The sequence below is a fragment of the Hyperolius riggenbachi genome, chromosome 8, assembly GCF_040937935.1.
Source record: "Hyperolius riggenbachi isolate aHypRig1 chromosome 8, aHypRig1.pri, whole genome shotgun sequence".
Lineage (NCBI taxonomy): Eukaryota > Metazoa > Chordata > Amphibia > Anura > Hyperoliidae > Hyperolius > Hyperolius riggenbachi.
The window spans coordinates 207,883,253-207,895,033 of record NC_090653.1 but is presented as its reverse complement, the minus strand read 5'-3'; the positions used below and the strand labels follow the sequence as shown (position 1 = coordinate 207,895,033).

At 46.4% G+C, this 11,781-nt stretch overlaps 1 protein-coding gene and 1 long non-coding RNA gene across 13 annotated transcripts in view; one reads left to right on the top strand and one right to left on the bottom strand.

Moving 5' to 3' along the window:
• Positions 1–11,781, bottom strand: part of NR6A1 (nuclear receptor subfamily 6 group A member 1) — a 592,176-nt gene that overhangs the window by 94,102 nt on the left and 486,293 nt on the right. The gene's annotated exons all lie outside the window — the stretch shown is intronic.
• The window catches only part of LOC137527566 (uncharacterized), a 106,448-nt gene that overhangs the window by 12,428 nt on the left and 82,239 nt on the right, over positions 1–11,781 (top strand). The window contains exons 3-4 of one of the 2 annotated variants that reach the window (XR_011023180.1): positions 181–286; positions 5,455–5,675. This is a non-coding gene — a long non-coding RNA (uncharacterized lncRNA). Of the gene's footprint in view, positions 1–180; positions 287–5,454; positions 5,676–11,781 lie in introns of those variants that run through there. The other variant, XR_011023181.1, reaches the window with a different exon arrangement.

Sequence of the window (11,781 nt, the reverse complement as noted above, 5' to 3'; positions counted from 1 at the left end):
GTTCACCGGCTGCCTACACCTAGGCACTGGCTGTATGGTAACGCCTAGTCCCATACAGCGCTAGACTGCTTTGTATGAGCTAACGCTCTTTTACCTTTTTTTGTACATTTTTTTTACAATAAACATGGGAGTTATCTCTTTTACGCTATGTGAAGCGTCTGTTCTTTTTTTCCCCTGGAGGTCAAGGCATATCTGTGGAGCCCAGCTGTGGAGGTTCGCCAGAGTGGCTGAGGATTGGTCAATACCCCTGTCGTGCAGTCGGGCCCATTCTAGGCCGCACCATCTGGTGAGTCGATTTACATTGGGGGGGGGGGGGACACTGGTGTGTCACATACTACTTGATGAACTCTATTTACACACTCTCTGTGACCATCCGGGGAATATGAAGTGTTGATAACGTCCTAAAGCTATAGGACTGGACTTTTGAGCGCTTATCTACTTCTTTACTTGTACACGAAGTGGCTTCGACACAAGTGGAATAGGTGTTAAAAACAGGCGTTAGAACACAGGCACAAAGGGAGAGGCGGTACTTTAAGCGGCAGGTAGGGGGGGAAAAAAAAACCCTTCAACCAATATTGCAGTTTTTTGCATTGGTTAGAATGTGCTAGGCACGTTGTGGTGTAGTCTAAGTTTTGAGGACTCCACCCCAGCTTCACTCCCTCTTCTCCACCCCATCTTCATTCACTCCCCAGCTTCACTCCCTCTCCTCCACCCCAGCTTCACTCACTCTCCCTCTCCTCCACCCCCGCTTCACTCACTCTCCCTCTCCTCCACCCCCGCTTCACTCACTCTCCCTCTCCTCCACCCCCGCTTCACTCACTCTCCCGTTTCATCTTTTATCACCAGTTTACTTTAAGTAATTTTTACCCACACAATAGTCACCATGTTGGACAATGCAGTACAGTGTACATCCTGCAACATGTATGCATGCCTTGATCAGCAGATTGAGGGTGTTTACTGTTGTCCTGGGTGTGTGCGCGTTGCTCAATTAGAGCTGAAGTCAGTGAGCTAAATAAGCATCTTGCAACACTGAGACGCATACACAACATGGAGAAGAGCTTGGATCTCACGATCCAGACAGTGGAGGGAACCGGTGAAGATGAGGTGGTTGGAGTATAGCCGGAGTAAGAAGCAGAGGTAGCCGCTAGTTGGGTCACAGTTAGAAGGGTTAGGGGAGAAGTGGCAGGGAGGCTAGTCCCGAGTTGTCCCTCCCTAATAAGTATGCTTGTTTGCGTAATATTGGGGAGGATGATTCTGGAGTAGCAATGCTGCATCAGGATGTGTCCCTTAGCAACCAAGGGGCAGACTGCTGCAACGAGAAAGGGAAAAGGAGTGTAGCTAAGGCTAGACAGATACTGATGGTAGTCGATTCAATCATTAGGCATACAGATAGGGTAATCTGTCGAAGAAACCGTGAATGCCGTACAGTCTGTTGTCTCCCAGGTGCTCGGGTTCGGCATGTAGCAGAAAGAATTGACAGATTATTTTGTGAGGCTGGGGAAGACCCGGCTGTCATGGTACACATTGGCATCAATGACAAAGTTAGTGGGAAATGGAAGGTCCTCAAAAATGATTTTCAGGTACTTGGAAATAAACTTAAAGAGACTCTGTAACAAAAATTGAACCCTGTTTTTTTATCATCCTACAAGTTCCAAAAGCTATTCTAATGTGTTCTGGCTTACTGCAGCACTTTCTGCTATCACTATCTCTGTAATAAATCAATGCATCTTTCCCCTGTCAGACTTGCCTGTGTCTGGAAGGCTGCCAAGTTCTTCAGTGTTGTGGTTCTGCTATGAACTCCCCCTTCCAGGCCCCTCTATGCACACTGCATGTGTATTATTTAGATTAGAGCAGCTTCTCTCTTCTCTCTTATCTTTTACAAGCTGGATAAATCGTCTTCTGAGCTGGCTGGGCTTTCACATACTGAAGAATTACAGACAAGGGCAAAGCTGTTTGCAGGAGAAAAACAAGCAGCCTGAAACTTCAGTGCATGAGAACTGCAGGGGGAAAGAAACACACAATGATCTCTTGAGATTCAAAAGGAAGGGTGTATATAGCCTGCTTGTGTATGGATGTATTTTCTATGTGTGGACATACTGTACATAAACCTACTTCCTGTTTTGATGGCCATTTTGTTTGTTTATAAACAAACTTTTTAAAACTGTTTTTAACCACTTTTAATGCGGCGAGGAGCGGCGAAATTGTGACAGAGGGTAATAGGAGATGTCCCCTAACGCACTGGTATGTTTACTTTTGTGCGATTTTAACAATACAGATTCTCTTTAAAGCAAGGGCCTCCAAGGTGGTGTTTTCTGAAATACTGCCAGTGCCACGTGCTACATCTGAGAGACAGAGGGAGCTTAGGGAGTGGCTGAGAAATTGGTGTAGGAAGGAGGGGTTTGGGTTCCTGGAGAACTGGGCAGACTTTGCAGTCGGCTACAGGTTCTACAGCAGGGATGGCCTGCACCTTAATGGGGAGGGTGAAGCTGCATTGGGGGAGAGGATGGCTAAACGGTTGGAGATTTTAAACTAGGCTCTGGGGGGAGGCGGGAGGGTAAAGTCTCAATATGTAGAGAAGATGAGGTAAAAAGACAGTGGGAGCCTAACATTATGGGGAGTGGAGAGGGGGGTGGGGACAGTGTAAAGAGTAAGGAGGTTAGTAAAACTTCAAGTAGCCCATTTCATGTAACCAAGATTGGAAAATATGGTGGTAAAAACATAAAGTGCATGGTAACCAATGCTCGGAGCCTTGCAAATAAAATGGACGAACTAGAGTTCATACTGATTGACAAAGGCTATGACATTGTGGGAATAACTGAGACATGGATGGATAAAAGCCATGACTGGATAGCACATTTAGAGGGATACAATGTGTTTAGGAAGGATAGAACAGGGAAAAAAGGTGGAGGGGTTTGTCTCTTTGCTAAGAATTATTTTACAGCTGTCCTGAACGATGAGATGGAGGATGATTGTGAAGATGTGGAGCCCGTTTGGGTAAATATTCATGGTGGAAATAAAGGTTCAATTAAATAAAGTGCAAGAGTGCTTAGTATATTGGTTAATATCCCTAAAGAATACAGGGCGGGGCCAACCTGAATCACATCAATTGTCTAAATACTAACACAAAAGGTTATGAGGCCACCAAAATTATACCAACATGAAAATGTATTAAAGATTCTATCAAACTACAAAGCACAATCCCCTAGGATACCACCCTCCACATAATACCCTCTTCCCCATAATTAAAAACAGGAATCATAGCGGAGTATAAGTTATGCATAACTGGTGCAACTTCTGCAGGTAAGTTGATTAGTCTCTGGCCAGAGAATTACATAACCAGCACACCCGCCCGCGCATGCATTCAGCATCCACACTGCCACAAAAAAGACGGGGGCCCCCTTTAAATTTTCTCTCTCCCCTTCACTTAATGAAGCTTGGGATTAGGATATCCATGTATAACCAACAAGTTCCAGTTCATAAGTAATAGCCTTCCAGATAACTTGTAGCGTTATTGCTTTATAAAGGTAGCAAAACAGTACATGGATGGGTCTCACCCGCAAAGTAGTTCCCTTCAAAGCACAGGCAGTTGTACTTGCTCACTATAAGGATTCCATGGCTGGGCTCGTCCGTGCGTATGTCAGGTATGGTCTCCCCTCATGCTGTATCAGTGCGCCCACCAAGTCCAACAGTGTGTTGCCAGTGGCGTAGCTAAGGAGCTGTGGGCCCCGATGCAACTTTTACATGGGGCCCCCCAAGCACTCTTTACATGACAATTGATACGGCGCACCAAAACCTGCCAATGGCAACTACAGTGTCAGAGGTGCAAGAAGGGGATGGGGAACAGTGTGTTAATGATTACCATTATTCAAAGTATCTATAGAAGTGATTATTATGAGCACAGGACCAATAGAGAGCGAATACTGCAGTTGAGGGAGGGACCTTCGGGGCCCCTCTGGCCCAAGGGCCCCGATGCGGTCGCTACCTCTGCACCCCCTATTGCTACGCCCCTGTGTGTTGCGCATACTGGGTCCTGCAGGTCTTTCAGGTCGCCGGCCAAGGCCAGGCCACAGTGTTATGAATGGTCGCACGCTGAGTACGCCGGTTCTCTGTGCAGGGTGATTGCGGCAGCAGGAAGTGAGAGCGCAATAGTCGTCACCAGTCAGCTGACTGGACTCCGCCCACCGACGCATTTCACGCCCACCTTGGGCATTTCATCTGGCCAGAGACTAATCAACTTACCTGCAGAAGTTGCACCAGTTAAACATAACTTATACTCCGCTATGATTCCTGTTTTTAATTATGGGGAAGAGGGTATTATGTGGAGGGTGGTATCCTAGGGGATTGTGCTGTGTAGTTTGATGGAAATAAAGGTTGCCAATTACTTATTGAAGTATGCTACAGGCCACCACATATTCATGAAGCTGCAGAACTGCAATTGCTACAGCAGATTGAAAAAGCTGCAAGTAAAAATGAGGTCATAGTTATGGGTGACTTCAACTTTCCAGACATTTACTGGAGTAGTGAGGCTACCCATTCTGGTAAAAGCAGCAGATTTCTGGCATCACTACAGGACAATTACTTGACTCAAATGGTAACGGAAGCAACTCGGGGGAATGCGTTACTGGATTTGATAATTTCTAATAGACCAGATAATGTATCAAATGTGCAGGTTCAAGAACATTTGGGAAATAGTGATCACAACATGATAACGCTTGATCTGGTGACTGATAGGCCACGGGGCAGTGGGACTACTAAAACTATGAATTTTAGAAAAGCAAAGTTCAATCAACTCAGACAGGCACTAATTGGTGAACTGGGATAATGTACTACAAGGGGAGGACACTGAAGGGAAATGGCAAGCTTTTAAACTTATTCTCAATCAATATTGTAGTATGTATATCCAATATGGAAACAAAATGCCTAGGAATAAAAAAAGGCCTCTATGGATGAACAGAAAGGTTAGAGATTAAATGAAGGGGAAAAAAAATGCCTATAAGGTCCTAAAACAGGAGGGGACCGAGGCTGCATTAAGCAATTATAAAGACAAAGACAAACACTTATATCGCGCTTTTCTCCTGGCGGACTCAAAGCGCCAGAGCTGCAGCCACTAGGACGCGCTCTATAGGCTCCTACTGAATAGGTGCTGGCTTACTGAACAGGCAGAGCCAAGATTCGAACCCTGGTCTCCTGTGTCAGAGGCAGAGCCCTTAACCATTCATTACACTATCCAGCAACTACCACTAAGGAGTGCAATAAAAGTTGTAAAAAAGAAATTAGGCTGGCAAAGATTGAAGCTGAAAATCAAATCGCTAGGGATATCAAATCTAACCCAAAGAAGTTTTACAAGTACATCAACTCTAAAGAAAGAAAGGTTGACTGTATTGGACTCCTAAAGGTGGATGACCAAGGTAAGGCAGAGTTATTAAATGCTTTCTTTGCTTCTGTCTTCAAAAGGGAAACATCACTGTTGCAAATTACAGATGCAGAAGAGTCTCATTCTACCAATTGTAATATTAAATACTTAACGCAGGAAGACGTGAAGGCAAGACTTAATAAATTAAAAATAGACAAGGCACCTGGCCCAGATGGCATGCATCCTCGGGTCCTAAGGGAATTAAGCTATGATTAAGGAGCCATCTCTGCTCCGATACGCGTGAGCTTTTATCTGTACGCTGTGATGCTGTGATTTGGATATGGAATAAAGATTTTTCAGCTTTTTACCATACAACACTGGTGTAGCGGGATTTCCTGTGTGCATTGCGGAATTAAGTTCAGTTATAGATAAACCCCTTTATCTTATCTTTTGTGCCTCTCTTTCAACTGGCAGAGTCCCAGTGGATTGGCGTACAGCCCACGTTTTCCCATTATTTAAGAAGGGCAAAAAATCAGATCCAGGAAATTATAGACTTGTAAACTTAACATCAGTTGTATGCAAACTATTTGAGGGGTTACTAAGAGATACTATACATGACTTCATAGTAGAAAATAATCTTATTTCTCAGCATCAACATGGGTTTACTAAAGACAGGTCCTGTTTGACTAACATGCTCAGCTTTTATGAGGTAGTGAACGCTAATGTGGATATTGGGAATGCTGTAGATGTGATATACTTGGACTTTGCAAAGGCCAACACTGTTCCCCACAAAAGTGTGGTGCAAAAGTTGAGGATGCAAGGACTGGGGAAGAGTCTGTGTGCATGGATAGGGAACTGGCTAATGGACAGAAAACAAAGAGTTGTGGTCAATGGATCATACTCAAAATGGGTGACTGTTAGCAGTGGGGTCCCACAGGGGTCTGTACTGGGTCCAGTGCTCTTTAATGTATTTATTAATGAGCTAGTAGATGCAGTAGTAAGCAATGTTGCTATTTTTGCAATGATACAAAATTGTGCAGAATCATCAACTCTCAGGAAGTTAGGGACATATTGCAACAGGATCTGGATAGGATGGCTATATGGGCACAAAAATGGCAGATGAAATTCAATGTTGAAAAATGTAAAGTCATGCATTTTGGTCGTACCAATGGTCTAGCACCATACAAAATAAATGGGATACAGTTGGGGACATCAAACATGGAGAAGGACTTAGGAGTACCGTACTCATCGACAACAAGTTAAATAATCGTACTCAATGCCAAGCCGCTGCGGCTAAAGCGAACAAAATTTTGGGATGCATTAAAAGGGAAATAAAAACTCGAGATAGCTAGCATAATATTGCCCCTGTTTAACTCTCTAATAAGGCCACATCTGGAATATGGAATTTAGTTCTGGGCACCACATTACAGGAAAGATATTGCAGTTTTAGAGCAGGTGCAGAGACGAGCAACAAAATTGATACGTGGGATGGAAGGTCTCACTTACCAAGAAAGGTTAGATAAACTGGGTTTATTTAGTTAGTCTAGAGAAAAGACGCCTTACAGGGGATCTAATTGACATGTATAAATACATCAGAGGGCAATATACCCTCTGGACTTTAAGACCAAAAGTGGGGGAGAAAAGTCAGTGCGTCTTATAGTCCGAATGCACGGTCAGATGTCCCCCACAAGCAGGGGCAGAACGTACCGGCAGCTCTCACCTATCCAGTCGCGGGCTCCGAATACTCCATCCTGCTTCCATGTGCACTCTGCAAGGGCTTTGCCTCTGTTTTTTCAGCTCCATGCTCCAACCATCAGCTGGCTCTGCCCACGTGACTCCAGGTCCTGTGTCCCATCTTCACTACCGCTGCGGCCCGGACCCCGGAACATCTGAGGTGAGCTGCCCACGTGACTCCAGGTCCTGTGTCCCATTTTTCACTACCGCCGCTGCCCGGACCCCGGAACATCTGAGGTGAGCTGCCCACGTGACTCCAGGTCCTGTGTCCCATTCTTCACTATCGCCGCTGCCCGGACCCCGGAACATCGGAGCTGAGCTGCCCACGTGACTCCAGGTCCTGTGTCCCATTCTTCCTACCGTCGCTGCAACGCCGCCGCTGTGAGCTGCCCACATGGGATTCTGCCTTCTGCCTCGCAAGCCACATCCGATGCTGACATCACCGCCGCTGCCCGGACACCGGAACATCGGCAGCGGAGCTGCCCACGTGGGACTCTGGCTCCTGCCTCTCATGCCTCATCAGATGTTGCCATCACCGCTGCTGCCCAGATACTGATTCTGCCACCCAGATATTGATTTCACTGCTGCTGCCCACGTGTCTCCGCCTCCTGACTTCCTCACAGCTGCCTGTTAGTTGCCTTCACCGCCGCTACCCAGGAACATCGACAGCTGAGCTGCCCACGTGTTTCCGCCTCCTGACTTCCTCACAGCTGCCTGGATGTTGCCTTCACCACCGCTGTAGGGACCCAGGAACATAGTAGCTGAGTCATGTGGGCCATCAGCTGGAGCTGTCCACATGACTCTGGCTCATGCAGCAGCCTGGCACCTGCATCCCATCTTTTGCACCCTGGTTCACAGCATGACCCTGCCACTCTGAAGAGGACCCAGGAGCCATCAATATCTGCAGTAGCCCAGTACCTAAAACCCTCCCTAGGATCAGTAAGTATGAGAAATGAATTTGTAGCTTAGTGTAGGCAGTGGGGGTATTGGAGCTTAGTGTAGGCAGAGGGGGTATTGGAGCTTAGTGTAGGCAGAGGGGGTATTGGAGCTTAGTGTAGGCAGTGGGGGTATTGGAGCTTAGTGTAGGCAGTGGGGGTATTGGAGCTTAGTGTAGCCATTGGGGTCATTGTAGCTTAGTGTAGGCAGGGGAGGTATTGGAGCTTAATGTAGTCATTGGGGGCATTGTAGCTTAGTGTAGGCAGTGGGGGTATTGGAGCTTAGTGTAGGCAGAGGGGGTATTGGAGCTTAGTGTAGGCAGAGGGGGTATTGGAGCTTAGTGTAGGCAGTGGGGGTATTGGAGCTTAGTGTAGGCAGTGGGGTATTGGAGCTTAGTGTAGGCAGAGGGGGTATTGGAGCTTAGTGTAGGCAGAGGGGGTATTGGAGCTTAGTGTAGGCAGTGGGGGTATTGGAGCTTAGTGTAGGCAGTGGGGGTATCGGAGCTTAGTGTAGGCAGTGGGGGTATTGGAGCTTAGTGTAGCCATTGGGGTCATTGTAGCTTAGTGTAGGCAGGGGAGGTATTGGAGCTTAATGTAGTCATTGGGGGCATTGTAGCTTAGTGTAGGCAGTGGGAGTATTGGAGCTTAGTGTAGGCAGTGGCGGTATTGGAGCTCAGTCTAGGCAGTGGGAGCATTGGAGCTTAGTGTAGGTTTTGGGGGCAGCAGGGGTTAGTGTAGTGTTAGTGGGGCAGCAGGGGTTAGTTAGTGTAGTTAGTGGAGCCGCAGGGGTTAGTGTAGCTTTGCAGTGTAGCTTAGATAGAGACAGGTCCATAAGATGCCCCTGCACTATAAATGCACCAGGTTTTGTATTTTTTTCCCCCCTGATTTTTGCCCTCTAAACCTAGGTGCGTATTATAGTCCGAAGTGTCTTATGATCCGAAAAATACGGTAAAAGCTTGGCGGATGAGCGTTTTGTCCCTAGGCCTTCTCAAAGGACTAGAGAACATGGAGGAAAAATGTTTTAGCCATTTATTTAGGAAAGGGTTCTTTACAGTAAGCGTGATTAAGATGTGGAATGCATTGCCACAGGAAGTAGTTATGGCAAATTCTATACCTGCATTTAAAGGGGGCTTAGATGCTTTCCCTGCGTTGAGGGACATCCATGGCTACAATTACTAGGTAATGCCCAATGATGTTGATCCACGGATTTTATCTGATTGCCATCTTGAGTCGGGAAGTAATTATTTCCCTTTTGGGGCTAATTGGACAATGCCTTGTAAGGGTTTTTCGCCTTCCTCAGGATCAACAGGGATATGTGAGGGAGCCGACTGGTGTTGTACTTTGTTCTCTGGTTTAACTCAATGGATGGATGTCTTTTACCAACCCAAATAAATATGTAATCAGCTGCAAAGAAACCTATTTGCATTACAGCTTCAAGAACAATACTGAAATATTTAAACAGAAAATAATGGCTTGGAGACATTGCTGACCATTTTTAACATATTAGGGCTGAGTTTAAATTCAGTCCGTGGTATGAAGTCTTTTATCAAAATCCTATTTTCAGCAGTCTTAAAGCATACAAGCAAGGGAAAGTCAGTACATAAAGATTTAGGTTTGGTTCACACATAAAAAGCGGTCTAGTCCTGCCCTGTTAGTTTTGACAGTAGGCACCAGTTTTTTTATGTGTTCCTATGAATGGGTTCACACATAAATGTATACATTTCCAGTCTGGTCCTGTCAGCTGTCTATGTGTTTCTATTGGTGTGTTTACACATAAAAGGTGTACATTTGTGGTCCGGTCCAGTCCTGTCAGTTTTGCATCAGCTTTTTATGTGTTTTATAGTTATGTACAAATAAAAGGTGTAAATTTCCAATCCAAAACTGGTGCATAACTGTCAGGATAGGACAGTACTGGACAGGAGATGTACAGAATTGTGTGAACCAAGCCTAACTGTAATAACTGATAGAATGATGCTTTTGTTAAAATATCAAGGAGTTCTCCTTTAGGGTCCCTTTCAACAAGCAATCGCAAAAGGAAACCACAAATGCAAGCGATTGTGATTTTTTATTAATTTTGCGATTGCGATTGCGATTTTGCATTTATCTTTTAACATGAAGCACAGTCACAGGTAAAATCGCTCCAAAAAGTGATTGCAATTTACAGAAAATCGAAATACTAATAATAATAGTAACCCTAGCTATTTACAAATTGCCAGCGTTTTGCAATTTGAAGCAAATTGCTCTCAGTGGAAAAGGGCTCTTAACCACTTAAGGACCGGGCTACCTTTCTATGATCTGTGCTGCGTGGGCTCTCCAGCCCACAGCACAGATTACTTTGTAGGCAGAGCGACCAGACTTCCCCCCCCCCCCTTTTTTCCCCACTAGGGGGATGTCCTGCCGGGGGGTCTGATCGGCTACCTGCGTGTAGCGGGGGGGGGGGGGGGGGGGGGGGGGGGGCGCTCCTCAAAGCCCCTTATCTGCAGCAATTCCCAGCCTCCCTGTACTTCCCTCCCCTCCTCTTTCTGGGCGGCACAGGACGGTGATCCGTCCTGCGCCACCTCTGACAGGCTTCAGCCTATCAGATGCCGGCGATCCCCGGCCACTCAGAGGCCTGGGATCGCCGATCTCCTTTACGTATGATGCAAACAGCGGGGTTTTCTAAGCCTGCGAGCCGCGATCGGAGGCTCGCGGGCTGTTCGCACAGACACCCTCCGTGAACTGACATAGAACGGCCGCTCCCATGGTAACACCACTTCGACCTGCCGACGCCTATCAGCGTTAGGCGGTCGTTAAGTGGTTAAAGTGTACCTGAGACAGAGGATATCAAAAATGTATACAAACCCGGGGCTTCCTCCAACCCACTCCGGCCAGATCGCTCCCACGCCACCATCCTACGCTGCCTCCAGCCTCCGCAACTGGCTTCGGTAAGTCTCCTTTCAGGGCCAGTTGGCGCAGGCACAGTCGCGCTGTGTGCACTCAACCGTCTCGCTCCTGTGGCTGGGAGCATACTGCACCTGTGCAGGTGCAGAATGCTCCCGACCGCGGGAGCGCACACAGCCAGCCTGTGCAATATGCCCCGGACTGGAGGTCTTTTCTGCAGCAATTTGCAGAGGCTGCAGGCAGCGGAGGACGGCGGCGTGGGAGCGATTTGGCCGGAGGGGGGTGGAGGAAGCCCCAGGTATGTATACATTTTTTTTTATATCTCCCCATCTCCGGTTTCTTTTAAAGAGGAGCTGTCAGCCATACTATGTAAAAAAAAAAAACCCCACATACATAAGTAGCTAAATACTTGCTCTACTTAGATAACATATGTATTGCACTGTCCACGTTTTGATTCTAGTGATCTTTCTATAGTAAAAAAAGAGAATCCTTAGGATTCTCCATTTTAACTGTGTCTATCTTGAAGCTAATCCTGATGTCATTTCCTCACTAACTCTCCTCTGCCTGATTGAGTATGCATTGCCCGCCCTCCTCCCAGTCTTCTGGCACTCTCACCCAGCTCTGCAATAGAAAGTGCATTATCTCAGCAGGAGAAATATTGGCCAATCAGAGAGGAACAGAGGTGTGGGAGGGGAAAACAGGAGACAAAGAGGCTTCAACCAATCAGGCTGCATCAGTTAAGTCTGAGAGGGTAGTAAAGAAGCAAAAAAAAAAAACCTAGCTTGCCCTGCAACTTCCTTTATGTGGCAATGTACCAAATAAGAGTTATGTATTGGGGCATGATCATTTATCAACAAGAAAAGTAATAGTGATTTTTAA